This window comes from Podarcis pityusensis, assembly GCF_964106645.2.
Source record: "Podarcis pityusensis genome assembly, chromosome: 9".
NCBI lineage: Eukaryota > Metazoa > Chordata > Lepidosauria > Squamata > Lacertidae > Podarcis > Podarcis pityusensis.
The window spans coordinates 65,137,526-65,150,106 of NC_138034.1; the positions used below are offsets into that span (position 1 = coordinate 65,137,526).

At 46.5% G+C, this 12,581-nt stretch overlaps 1 protein-coding gene across 2 annotated transcripts in view; it reads left to right on the forward strand.

Moving 5' to 3' along the window:
- RASGEF1B (RasGEF domain family member 1B) overlaps positions 1 to 12,581 on the forward strand; it is a 260,591-nt gene that overhangs the window by 213,826 nt on the left and 34,184 nt on the right. Inside the window, exon 1 of one of the 2 annotated variants that reach the window (XM_081020923.1) lies at positions 2,890 to 3,251. The exons of the other annotated variant lie outside the window; for it this stretch is intronic. The gene's annotated coding sequence lies outside the window, so the exon portion shown is untranslated. Of the gene's footprint in view, positions 1 to 2,889; positions 3,252 to 12,581 lie in introns of those variants that run through there. 2 annotated transcript variants of the gene reach the window in all.

Here is a 12,581-nt window from a genome sequence, read left to right on the forward strand (position 1 = left end):
TCGAACTTTTTTCCTCTGGGCCACACTATTAAAAGAAAAAACGCCAAATTCCATGCCACACCCAATTTTGTATTGATAAGAATACAAAATGTGACAGCTGCATATTCCTGCATTTGCAAGGGATTGGACTAGACGATCCTCAACTCTACAATCCCATGAAAAGCTCCGCTCATATATTATACAGAGAATGAAAGTTTAATGTTTTCCTCCTCTCCGCCCCTTCCACATTTCCCCTAAATTTCTCTCTCCCACCCTCTCTTTCCCCCTCAACCCCATACGGACTACAGCAAAAAAATTGTCTCTAAGGGACAGCAATCAAATTGTATGAAGGATGCTACGTTTTAAAAACAGAGGCACAGAATGTACTTTTGTTACTAATGGAAAATATTTCATTAAAAACCCCGAATATAATTTTACCGTAATTGGGCATCCTATATAAACTACAGTGGACACTCGGGTTGCGAACGTGATCCGTGTGGGTTGCATGTTCGCATCCTGCAGCATTTGCAACCCGTGTCTGTGCACATGCAGGTTGCGATTCGGTGCTTCTGTGCATGCGCAAAGCAAGCTTTAGCGATTCTGCGCATGCGCGACCGTCGAAACCTGGAAGTAACCCGTTCCGGTACCTCTGGGTTTTGGCAGTCCACAACCCAAAAAAATGCAACCTGAAGCGTCTGTAACCCGAGGTATGACTGTACTGTAAACAAATACAAGCAGTTGATTGCCCATTATTTCACTGCAATCGAATACTGTAAGATATTCCACAGAGCCCCAACCCCTGCTGTATAGGTAACACTTTATCTCCAATCTCCTCCTTACTTTCATGATAGTGGTATTTGTCAGCCAGGGGAGAAATGAATCCTACATTGTACATTAACTTCATAGCAGTCAGGAGGAAACCTAATCTAGTCAAGCTTCTCCTGCTGGCTGCCTTCTAAAACTGCAGGCATCTCTCATTACTAGGATTGATTTATCTTGTACTTCACTGCTATTTTTTTCTCTCCATTGCAACAAGCTGGTGGTTATTATTGTCTCACCAGAGTGGTGCATGGTTATCTTCCAATGCGCTCTACACAGGGCTACCTTTGAAGGTGACTCGGAAACTACAACTAATCCAGAATGCGGCTGCCAGACTGGTGACTGGGAGCAGCCGCCGGGACCATATAACACCAGCCTTAAAGGATCTACACTGGCTCCCAGTACATTTCCAAGCACAATTCAAGGTGTTGGTGCTGACCTTGAAAGCCCTAAACAGCCTCAGCCCAGTATACCTGAAGGAGCATCTCCACCCCCATCGTCCTGCCCAGACATTGAGGTCCATCTCCAAGGGCCTTCTGGCAGTTCCCACACTGCGAGAGGTGAGGTTACAGGGAACCAGGCAGAGGGCCTTCTCGGTAGCGGCACCCACCCTGTGGAACACCTTCCCATCAGATGTCAAGGAGATAAACCGCTAGGTGATTTTTAAAAGGCATCTGAAGGCAGCTTTTAGTGTTTGATGCTGTACTGCGTTTTTACTGTTTTTTTGCTGGGAGCCATCCAGAATGGCTGAAGCAACCCAGTTAGAAGGGTGGCATATAAATAAATAACAACAATAATTATTATTCCCATTTTAAAGATTCACGTTTGCCAGGATTTCATTGAATTTTGGGAAATGTGTGAGGGGGAAACTGCCTAGGATTCTCTAGGGGAGGCCATGTGCTTTAACTCTGGGTTGACCTTCCCACTCACCCTGACTTCTGTGGCCTTGAGCAAGTCACTAGCCCTCCTTTCAGCCTCGATTTGGGCATCTTTAAAATGGGAATAATCATCAGAAGTTGGACCTTCAACATAGCATTGCACTGCAGCGTGAGAATTGATTCAGTTCAGGATTAGGGGCTGGCCCAGGGAATTTTGGCACCTGAGGTGAACCCCTAAGTGGTGCCCTGGCTAGGGAAGCAGAGGTGGACGTGAGGGAAGATCTGCTTCAGGAACAAGGAGGGAAGAAAGGTCGACATTGGGATCTGCTGTCCTGGTGAATCCTGCCCCCTGAGGCAGTCGCCTTCCCTGGCCTCATGGGTGGCCGGCCCTGTGCAGGATACTCCATTGAGTCCTCTCTCCCACTATCCACGTCACTATCTAGTGTTCCACTGAACTCAGTAGAATTTTTAACTTTTGAGGAACCGTGCCTAGGGCAGTGTTGCAAAAAAACAACAACAAAAAAACCCAGGAAGATGCTTGAGTCATCCTCAGGGCTGAGATTTATGCTGATTGCACAAGCAAAACAGTTAACCCCTACAGCGAAACAATAAAATTAACTTTTTTAAAAAAGCATTATTAAAATATGTCTGTCTGAAGTGGTATAGACAGTCTCCACCTCATTCTGCTGCCTCTGTAGGCATAGGCAAATGTAACGCACACTCCATCTCCAAAGAAATTAAGAGAGATGAGAGATCCGATCACAGTCTTGTGGTTAACCTTGCCAAAAAAAAAACCCCAAACCATTTCCTTGATCAAAAATCCGTTGGTACGTTTTGCTGTTGGTGGTTCGAGCCCACCCAGGGACGGCTGTGTGCAAGAATTCCTGCATTGCAGGGGGTTGGACTAGATGACCCTTGGGATCCCTTCCAACTCTCCAATTCTATGGAAATCCTTCTCGCTCTTGCTTTTTTGGGAAGGGGGGGCCGGTGAAACACAGACGAAAACAACAAAACTCTCTTTTGCTCTGATCTCTGCTTCTCAGCGTTGCTCTCTCCTTCCTCCCCCGCCTCCCTCCTCCCCGTAGGTAGAGAGATTCCGAGCTAGGATTGGTGGAGGAATTCTGGGGGGGCGGAGCCAAAGGACACGGGAGAAGGGGGCGTGTGCGCTACTAGTACACCCGCGGGCGGCAGAGCGATCAGTTTTGCAGCTGCGGAAAGGCGCGCCGGGTGTTATTTTTTTATCTGCGCTGCTGGATTGATAGAGTTAGGTTCATATTCATTTTAGCTCCGTAATTTAGACGGGGGGTGGGTGGGTGTTGTTAGGAGGTTGCGCAGAGCTGCACCGGTGCGCGGAGCTGCTTGGACCTCGGGAGAAGGTTCTCGCGCAGAGGTTGGATTTTGTGGAGGGCTGCGCTCGGGAGAGTCGAGGTGAAGTTTTCCTCTCTGAGCCTCCGAGTTCATCTCTGCCGTGGAAGCCCACCCTTTGGCGCCCTGAAGAGACTCGGGAAGATTTGCACAGAGGCGACAGAAATTGGAGGAAACTTGTAGCCTATATCCGGAGATCCTTTGAGCCAGGTAAAAAGACGCGCGTGCGTGGGAACGAGCGTTTCAGTGTCTGTCAATGCCTTCAGGTTGATGTAGCGTCGTCTGAGCGCACCAGCGATGTGGACCGTGTTGTACGCTTGACTCGTGAAGTTCCGCCGATTTCTGCCGGGTTTCCTTTTCCCAAGGTGTGGTTTTTTTTAGCATTGCGGCCACCCATGAAATTCACCTCCCTTGCTTCCAACAGCTTGTTGTCTTTATTTTTCGCGGACTTGTGCGGAGGACCAGATCCTGCGTGCTATAAAACGCTTCCTCGGGAGTAGACCCACCGTGGATTATTAGTATTTTAGTGACGCGCTATATTGAGTGGAACGTGGGAGGGCCCCTTCTTTGGAAATCAGTGTAACTTACAGCGAAGTGCTTTGCGCTACTGAGCCAAGGAGATTGGAAAGAGAAGGGGGGCAATCGGGAGCGTGGTTTTCAACCTATATGGTCACGTTCCCGGGTCACATATACCAGTTTATTCGCTCTTGAAACTAGTTTGACGCAGGGGTAGCCTTGGATAACTTAGGGATGCGCGCACATTATAATTTTAAGCGCAGTACTCTTGCTTAAGTGACACATGGATCGCTAAGTTGCATTGTTTACCTTTCTTTTTTGTAAATATATATATATATTTAAGGGGGTCATCAGTATTTTGTCACTTGAATTCAGGATTCCCCTTTTGTTAATTTCCATGCTGCGTAAAAAGACGAGGAATGCATTTCTTCCCATATATAGGCTGACTTCCTAGGGCTCTTTTTTTTTTGTAAACAAGAGAGGAATTCCAAAATACTCTCCTCAGTAATGTAGAGGATGCATGGAGACGACTTGCTGTGAGGGGTCAGGGTATACCTTTCAAGAGGGCAGCTCCTTTGAACAGAACTGAATAACTCGACAGATGGGTTGATGGGATTTTATAGGGCAGATCCATTCCATGCACATTTAATGCACAGGACTCCCTTGTGGAGAAACCTGGGAACTGTAGTTTCCCCCTGCCAGAGCTACAGTTCCCAGCATCCTTAACAGACTGCAGTGCCCAGGATTCTTTTAGGAGAAGTCGCAGGCTTCAAATGTGTTTTAAAGTGTTGTTCGGTAATTGGAGTTGATGTCAAAAGGTGAGAGAATGGGTGATTTCAGCTAGGTCCTCTATTCCAAGGGCTTTGTAAACAGTAAACTGATACTGAGCTACACTGAAATGCATCCACTGTTTGCTTGTCAGTCAGTGAGACTGGTGTAGACTTGTTTGCAACCCAGTGATGTAACGGTGCATGGATGCTCTTTTGTGAGACACCCCCCACAGGTACGCCCCTTTAAAGACGGTACAGTAAACGTGATTTTTCTTAATCAATACAGGCATTCTGGCTTTAATACTGTTTCACGCCTCTCCAGTCTCTGAGCTGTGTGAAAGTCTGGGGGTCTAGGCACTTTCCCAGGGTTCACATTAAGGCACAACAGAGACTGTGTTGTCTTTATGATATATGGTCCATTTACCTACCCTGAATCTATGATGGAGGGGTTTGCGCTACCAAAGGTTCTTGCTTCTCCCAAGCTGTAGCCAGGGATCTGAAAAGAACTGAAACTGAAATCCTAAAAAACTCCACATTCTTTTGGTCTCTGCCCACTTGGGCACTGAGTCCTCACTTTCTTAATGGCTCATCACCTTACCTTAGTTAACAACTCGTACTCATTATCAGCCTGGCTCTTCCAGCAATTGAATTGCTCTGAAAATTCAGGGGGCTTGATTCAATTCTGACCCTTTAATGGTTCCAGGTATTTAGGGGAGTCTGTCCCCCCCAAAAAACTATAACACTACTAAGTCATCTTTCTTGCTGAACTCTGGCCCCTTCCGCTTTTGCTTAATATCTAGCCTGATGAAGAGTTCTGCTGGACTGAGAAGATTGCTTGGTGCTTTGTGGCATTTTGGGTCTAATACCAGGGACCTTGGAATTTTCCGGATAAAAATGGCAGGTTAACCCTTTAGCTATGCATGCTAATGTAACCTAACCTGTCCTCCTCCACATATCTTATTTAGTAGGTCTCTCTCTGCTAAAAGCTTATTTATTTGGCATTCTGAGAATTGGTAAATAGAGCCCCATCGAGATGATGCCATTGTTTCTGCTCTGATACGACTATTGAGTCCCTGCTCCACTATGTCACTGTGGCAACGTGATCACAAAACATACTGTATTCACTAGGAAGTAAGTTTGACTGGTTTAAGAAAATGCAACCTAAGCCCTTCTAACCAGTTCCTCTGCTGTTAATGTTTGCTCATCTTTGTTTAAAAAGCTTGAAATCCGAATTGGAGGACTTCATGGCGGACAGGAACCATAGAATTGTAGAGTTGGAAAAGGGACTCTGAGGGTCATTCAGCCCAATCCCCAGCTATCCAAGAATCTAAACTGTGACAGATGGCCATCCAGCCTCTGCTTATAAACCTCAAAGGAAGGAAAGTCCACCACCTCCCAAGGGAGTCTGTTCTGCTGTTGAACAGTGCTTGCCCTCAGAGAGTCATTCCTGATGTTTAGTCAGAGTCTCCTTTCTTGTAACTTGAAGCCATTGGTTTGAGTCCTACCCTCCAGAGCAGGAGACAAGCTTGCTCCATCCTCCATGTGACATCCCTTGAGATATTTGAAGATGGCTATCCTGTCTCCTCTCAGTCTCTTCTTTCCCAGGCAAAACATACTCAGCTCTCTCAACCATTCCTCATAGGGCTTGGCTTCCAGACCCTTGATCATCTTGGTTGCCCTTGGTTCTGCCCACGTTCCAGCTTGTCAACATCCTTCTTAAATGGTGGTGCCCAGAAGTGGACACGAGATGTCAACTGTGGAATTTGCCCTTTCAACCATAGCTACCTGTCATACCTTGATTAAGCAGAGGGCACTTTGGGACAATAGCCAATGAAGTCTCTGTTCTCCTATCCTAGAACTGAAGCCACGAGGTTATGTAGATCAGCCATACCAGAGTTAGAATCCTCCTTGTCAAGCTTGGGGAGCCAGTGGCTCGGCAGGTGCTGTTTGAATCCATTAGCCACAGCCAACAGGAGCAGTAGGCTGGGGTGATACAACCTGTAGTCTAACAACATATAGAGAACCACGGGTTTAGACAGGATTGTAAGTTTTTATATGCAACGACAGCAGCAAGAATATTATTGGCACAAAAATGGAAGCAAGAAGAACTACAGACGAAAGAAGAATGGAGCATGAAGTTGATGGACTATGCAGAATTAGATAAATTAACAGGAAGGATTTGAAACCTGTGGGATCAGTGATTCTTAGAAGACTGGAGCAAATATATGAACTATTTGAAAAGTAGTTGTGATGAACAGATTACGCTAGTAGGACTGCAAGAAGTTTTGTAAGGTGGATTATTTGAAATATTGCAAGAAAGACTATGAAGAGAATTATTCGTTAAGGACAGTTAAATGTAATCTAGAAACTAAGAAATGCATAATAAGGGATAAGGAACGGAAAAGCATCAGTGGTGTTGATGGAAGTCTAAAAATATTGTATAAGATGAGAAGTTACGTTGTATGACTGTTGGAACTGATATGTTAAAAAAAATCAGTAAAAATGTATATATATATATCTTAAAAAAGAGAACTATGGGTTCCTCCTCCCCAGGAGCTCCCAACGGGCTGTCCACTTTAATGAAGCTGGTGTGTGGCACAAGCAAAGAACAGGGCAAATCGAGGAGAACTGAAACCTTATCATTCAGAGCTGAAGCTTACAGGGGCGGCCGACCTTTAAAAATGTCTTGTCTGGCTGGTCTACTTCCTCCTCCGTTGGGAGAATCTGTGCTCGTTCTTTTCCCCTCTCGTTTCTGCACTACCGGGTTTGTTTTGGCTCGCCTTGCCAAGCCTGGAGACGCGGAAACACCCTCCCACAGTGCGGCTGAGTGTTGCTAAGCCCTCTAAATTTAGGACCGGGCGAGATGCGGAACAGAGAAAGGGAAGGCAGGGAGAAGATCTGGAGTTTGGTAGGGCGGCTGCCTTGTTTTGATCATAAGATCTGGCAAGTAAGACTCGGGTGTCAACCGGTGACTCGTCCCTTCCTCCCCAAACATAGTGTGGAATGAATTCTGTATGCTAGGGATGGAAACCCTGATAATGCCTCTTCGTTGCCTGGGTGGAGCATGGGGTGTGCGTGTCAAAACTAGACTACTGTACATTTCTGTTTGTGGCTCCACCCACTCTGGCTCTGCCCAATGCTCACTTGTATGTGGCCCTTGGAAAGTGGTTCAGAAGGGAATGTGGCCCTCAGTCTGGAAAAGGTTCCCTAACCCGGATTTATGGCTGTGTGATATGGTTGTTGATAATAATAATAATAATAATAATAATAATAATAATAATATATTATTTATACCCTGCCCATCTGGCTGGGTTTCCCCAGCCACTCTGGGCGGCTTCCAACAAAAGATTAAAATACAATAGTCTGTCAAACATTAAAAGCTTCCCTAAACAGGGCTGCCTTCAGATGTCTTCTAAAAGTCTGGTAGTTGTTTTTCTCTTTGACATCTGGTGGGAGGGCATTCCACAGGGCGGGTGCCACTACCGAGAAGGCCCTCTGCCTGGTTCCCTGTAACTTGGCTTCTCGCAGTGAGGGAACAGCCAGAAGGTCCTCAGCACTAGACCTCAGTGTCCGGGCAGAACGATGGGGGTGGAGACGCTGCTTCAGGTATACTGGAATGAGGCCGTTTAGGGATTTAAAGGTCAGCACCAACACTTTGAATTGTGCTCAGAAACATACTGGGAGCCAATGTAGGTCTTTCAAGACCGGTGTTATGTGGTCTCAGCAGCCACTCCCAGTCACCAGTCTAACTGCTGCATTCTGGATTAGTTGTAGTTTCCGGGTCACCTTCAAAGGTAGCCCCACAAAGAGCGCATTGCAGTAGTCCAAGCGGGAGATAACCAGAGCATGCACCACTCTGGCGAGACAGTCCGTGGGCAGATAGGGTCTCAGCCTGCATACCAGATGGAGCTGGTAAACAGCTGCCCTGAACACAGAATTGACCTGCACCTTCATGGACAGCTGCAAGTCCAAAATGACTCCCAGGCTGCGCACCTGGTCCTTCAGGGGCACAGTTACCCCATTCAGGACCAGGGAGTCCTCCACACCCACCCGCCTCCTGTCCCCCCAAAACAGTACTTCTGTCTTGTCAGGATTCAAACTCAATCTGTTGGCTGCCATCCATCCTCCAACCGGCACAAGGGGAGAAGAGGGAGAAACTTTAGGGAGGAAGGTTATGCTGAGTATAACCTTTGATGCCATGTATCGAAGTAGCTTTTGCATGCTGATAAATTTGTCATCAGTGTGGTTAGGGTGATACTGAAAGTGTGGAAGATGGACTTCAATTATTATATACTGCTGTTGGGAGGAGAAACTACCCAAGTGTTGTTGTTTTTTCTATATCAGAGTTGGGTGAACCTGTCATTGCAATTATTATTCTGTGGGTAAGGTTGCAAGCAATCTTTCCAAAGATGGCTTAACACAGGGATAGTATTTGCCCCCATAGAAACTAGCTCCTGGAAGGAGGTAGAAAAAATAAACTGTGTGAGAGAGCATCAGACAGGGGAAATAGTTTGAATTTTTTACACCTGGTTAATGCTGAATAGAGCATAGCTGGGAAGGTCTTGTTAACATCTGACCTTGTTTAGAGATGGCAGGTGGCAAGTGGACCTGCAACAAAATCTTGCAGTATAGAGTACAGCCACATGAGGGATGGAGCAAGCTTGCTTTCTCCTGCTCTGGAGGCTAGAACCCAAATCAATGGATTCAAGTTAGAAGAAAGGAGATTATGTGCCAGCCAGGCAAAAACCTTCAAGAAGGACTGTTGAGTTGTGTGACTTGGGAATGTGGGAAGGGCCACATTCAGGCCCCTGGCTGGTGATTCCCTATCTCTGTGCCATTATGAAGAACAGAAACTCATCTGCCAAATGTGTTTCTAATAGGTACCGTAGATGGTTTTATGCTTTCTCTTGGTTTGCGGTCTTCAGATCATTTTCTCTGGAACTGTTTGTGTTGTCTGTGTGGGAGCACTTGGATCTGTTAACTGATGAGGCACACCTGAAAAGCACCGAGTCAGGGCAATTCTTCCAGTAACACCTGTTGCAGCCTTCTTTCTGGTGCTGTCCAAGGCCTGGGGGAACTCTGCTAGCCAAGGCAGGTGTCCGCCGTTCCTGCCTCTCCTCCACCAGTGCAGAGAAAAACTTTGCAGAAAATAATATTGCTGGAAACATTCATGGCAGGCAGCAAATGCTTTTACTCATGATCCCGGACGACTGATAGGTGGCATCTGTCATGATTTGATGCATTTGAGAGCCTTATCCTCTCAAAGGCATCCATTGGATATCCCTGGGTTCTACTGTAACGAGATACAGAATCTTCTCCTTTGTTACTTTTCCCTGATCCTGTTAAATTTACATCAAGAGTTACTGCACTATCTCTGATTTGGATTTGATCTACCACAGGCTTGGCCAAAAAAGGCCGCTACCCGGTAACGTAATACTATGGATGAGGATAGGAACAACTGCAAGTCATTATTGTATTGTTGTGAGTTGTGAAATGAAACCTCACACAAGCAAAAAAGGTCTTGTCCTATATCAGCCTTTGCCACCCTGGTGCCCTCCAGCTGTTTTGGACTAGAGGATGGGAGTTCTAGTCTGAAACATCTGGAGGGCACCAGGTTGACAAAGTCTGCTATTAGTGTACTTGGAAGCCTGTGTGTGTGTGTGTCTAGCCTAATGTAAAAATAGTCAGAGTGAAGCCAAGTTCCTGAGACATATTGCAAGATAACAGAGTGACTCAGAGCTGCTTTCCTCGCTCTGTAGAGTTTTGTTTTCCAAGTGCCCCATAAAGCGTGTGGGTGTGCATGCCTTAAGTCTGTCTGAATAAGAGGTTAAAAGTTAAAGTCTCTTAATCATCCCAAAAGCATTCCCCTCTGTAACGTTTTCTTGTAAGCTGTACACGGAGATAAAGAGTCCCCTTTTCTTTCCCATCTACTGTGTCTTAATGTGTACTTGGAAGATCCCACTTAATCTGTTGACTTTGTAGGTGTGATGATTTGAGAGGCTGAGACTTTGATCCAAGGGTTTGGAGTCAGGTTCCACCTTCTGCTCAACTGGAGAATTGCTGGCTGATGAAATAACCCAGCTGCTGAAGGCTGGCTGTCCTGAAACCAGTTCTTCTTTCTCATCCTGCTTTTGATCAAGTTTTATATTGGAAGAAATTAGCATCGCTGCAATTGGATTAGATTTCACCAGACAAGAAAGTCCTGAGGCTGCATGCATTTCTTCAGATCCTGAACTCTGTGCTTTTTTGTCGAAACCCATCTTGTGGCTAATTGATATATTTTCACGTGTCTGTGTCAAGCATCTTAGCTGTACACCTGTACAAATTCTAAGCTTGTGAACAGCAAGCGCGTAGGGAGGAGGGTTGAACTTTCATATACAGTCGTACCTTGGAAGCCGAACAGAGTCCATTCGACTTCCGAAACGTTTGGCTTTCAAAGCGCGACTTCTGATTGGCTGCAGGGAGCTTGTCAGATGTTCGGCTTCCGAAAGAACATTTGAAAACTGGAACACACACTTCCATTTTTCGATCACTCAGGAGCCAGAACGTTCGACTCCCAAGGCATTTGGGAGCTGAGGTACGACTATTTGCAAATGCAGATATGTGCATTTAGTTAGGAGGGAGCCAGAATTGGTGGCGGATCCTCAATAATTGTATTTTAAACAGCCAACTTGGATCAGTGTCACATTTCTCCTCAGCTTCTGCACTCCATCAGCAGAACCAAGAGATGCAAATTTTGGGAGCTTATCTGAGGCAAACTGCAGTGCCTTAGTCTGATTTTGTGGGATGGCATAGAGGAAGGAAATAGGAGAAGTGGCAGGAAGAGAGAAGTTTCCTTGCCCACTGTTGATTCTGCCCACACTCAGTTTAGACTTCTTTTGAATGGGGCCTTCAAGAGAAAATTGTTCTCCTTCCCCTAATCTAAGGCATGGATAGGCAACCTAAGGCCCGGGGGCCAGATCCGGTCCGGTCGCCTTCTAAATCCGGCCCGCAGACAATCCGGGAATCAGTGTCTTTTTACATGAGTAGAATGTGTGCTTTTATTTAAAATGCATCTCTGGGTTATTTGTGGGGCATAGGAAGTCATTCATACCCCTCCAAATATAGTCCGGCCCCCCACAAGGTCTGAGGGACAGTGGACCCGCCCCCCTGCTGAAAAAGTTTGCTGACCCCTGATCTAAGGTATCAACAATGAGCACTTCTGAAAATGTTACCAGGCCAGCTTCAATCCTGGATAAACCAAATTTATTAAAAAGGAAATAACCTTGAGATCCTTGTACTCCCTAGCATTAAATACAGTCATACCTTGGGTTAAATGTGCTTCAGGTTGAGTGTTTTCAGGTTACGCTCCATGGTGACCCGGAAGTAACGGAATGCGTTACTTCCGTGTTTCGCCGCTCGCGCATGTGCAGATGCTCAAAATGACGCCACGCGCATGCGCAGAAGCGGCGAATCATGACCCACGCACGCGCAGTCGCGGGTTGCATTCTACTCAGGATGTGAATGGGGCTCCGGAACAGATCCCGTTCGCATCCAGAGGTACCACTGTATCAGGACATCTTAGTATTTTTTTTTTTAAATGATATACCTGACACATAAATCTGCCCCATGGTTCATCTACCCCAGCACAATCTTATTGGGAACAGCACCAGGGGCCTCAGGCCTCTTTCTGAGCCTTGCTATCCAACATCCTTGAAACCAAGTCTGCTCCTTCTGCAGGTTCTCAAGTGCGGCCATTCCCAACATGGTGCCCTCCAGACAGCTGCCCTGACTGGGGGTGACGTGAGCTGCAGTTCGAAACATCTGGAGGGCACCAGGTTGGGGAAAGCTGCTCTGGCACTTGTTCACCATTTGGGTTCACACAGCCAAGGTTAAGGAAGCACCAGCCCCTGAATTAGTTTGATCTGTGAGGCTGAAAACTAGAACGGTGTGCTACACTTGAGCATGGAGCGTTGCCCAGCAGCCCCTCCTTCCCGTCCTCCAGCTGCTTGGTTGTAAATAATGACATAGAAAAGCAGCTTTTTGCCTCAAACGATCTCCTGCTGCACGGGGGAAGTTTTATTGCAGGCTTTGGCTGGGGCCTAAGTCCATCGTGCATCCGCTTCAGATTAATTCACTCCGTAAATCTCTCTGCAACCGAATGGGCCAGAGGCGGAATTCTCCCAGGGTCCTTGGCGGAATTGTCATGCCATTATTGTCCTTCTAATTCACGCTAAGCAAGCTGCTTGGATCTTGGGGTTCTGAAACGCATAAG